Source organism: Chrysochloris asiatica, unplaced genomic scaffold, assembly GCF_000296735.1.
Source record: "Chrysochloris asiatica unplaced genomic scaffold, ChrAsi1.0 scaffold00176, whole genome shotgun sequence".
Lineage (NCBI taxonomy): Eukaryota > Metazoa > Chordata > Mammalia > Afrosoricida > Chrysochloridae > Chrysochloris > Chrysochloris asiatica.
Genome location: NW_006408694.1, coordinates 539,974 through 541,774, shown reverse-complemented (window position 1 = coordinate 541,774; position 1,801 = coordinate 539,974).

Here is a 1,801-nt window from a genome sequence, read left to right as displayed (position 1 = left end):
GTGGTGATTAGAGGAGGGGGTCATACCTTGGAAGACGCATACATGATGGAACAGAGTCCCCACTCCAACCCTGCTAATCCACATAGTCATGAGTTAGATATAAACTTATATTGAGTTAATCCACTGATATTTGAGGTTGTTTGTTGTAGCTGCTACATTTTCTGATTTTTTTTTCGGGAGCTTTCATTCCACGGAACTATGATGTACAATTAACTCAACTAGGATTATGATAAACTCTACACGTGGCCTCAAAACAAAGAGGAAATGAAATTATCTGTCAGTCTTTTTTCATGTTCTCTACATGAATGGGTATTGTTACTCTAAATATAAAGATAACATTTATAGTCAACTAATGGAATGTGTGAACATCAATGTGCATGGCCCTAAGTCTGGAAGAACTATATAGTGCCCAGTTACCACTACCAACTATTCTGAAAGGGATCATATTAGAAGGTCTGGATAGAATGAAGAAAATGTGGAACAAAACTGAAAATTATTTAGAAAAAAGATGGGCTTACTGATTAGAAAGAGACTGAAGGAACCCAAGACTATGGCCCTTGGACATTCCTCAGGCCTAGAACTGAACTTTCCCTTTTGGCCCAATTTTCAGCCAAGCAGTAGATAGGTAAATGGCGGTGAGGTGGGGGCACCAACATTAGTGAAGTATCCTCACCATGGAAAAGTCAAGCATTCAAGATTGAAAGGGCAATCTTTACCTAAGGGCAACATTCTGAAGGGTTGAAAAGGAGAATGGAATGGAAGTAAGAACCATAGGGAAGTTTTGTTACATGGAAGGGATTGTAATCATTGAGATGAAACAAAGTGTATGATTTGTTGAATGTAAAACTGATAATCTGCTCTGTAAACCTTCACTCAATTCACAATAAAAAGTTTCAAAAAAAAAAAAGAAAGAAAAAGCAATCGGATGAAAAATATGGACATTTTTTAAAAAGAAAAACACACACCATGTTCCTGAATTAGAAAACTTTGTTTAGTGAGAATACAATTTGTCTCTAATCATTCTAGATACATAATATATCACAAAACAAAACAAGGATATTTTACAAAACTTGACAAAATTTAAAAGTGTATACAGGGGTTTCAAAAAGCTTATGGAAAAATCTATTTTCCTTTAGTTCCATTTCCCACAAACTTTTTGGAGTACCCTTGTATACAGAACAAAAAAAGCACTCGAATAGCCAATTACAATGTTTTGCTGGTGCTCTCCACACTTAGATATGCAAACCTTTCGCAAATCCCAATAGCTGTAACAGTGTGCTACCAGCACAGAATTGCATAGGTAGACTAATAGGTCTTTAAAAAAGTCTAGAAACAGAATCTGTACATATTTTATAAGTAAGTCAGGTATATGACAAAGGTGGCATTTCTAAGGATAGTGTTTTCAATAAATGTCTTAGGACAACTGGCTTACTACTAGGAACATATGGATTAAAGATAAAATTCCAAAAAAATGATTTACATCATTATAAAAAGACTATTACAAAATATTATGTTAATATCATCTTGTAGTGGGAAATATTTTGTATTATCACAAATATTCTCTCTCTTGTATATATGTGTGCATTATAGTTGTTGTTATTATTAAATGCCATTGAGTCATTTCCAATTCATATTGACCCTATGTAGTGTTTCCAAGGAGCTGCTGGTGCATTTGAACTACCGACTTTGAAGTTAGCAGACCAATGCTGATCCTACAGTGCCATACCATGATTCCACATGTAATTATATATACATACACATATGTATATACATATGCAATGAAATACACATATGTATATGT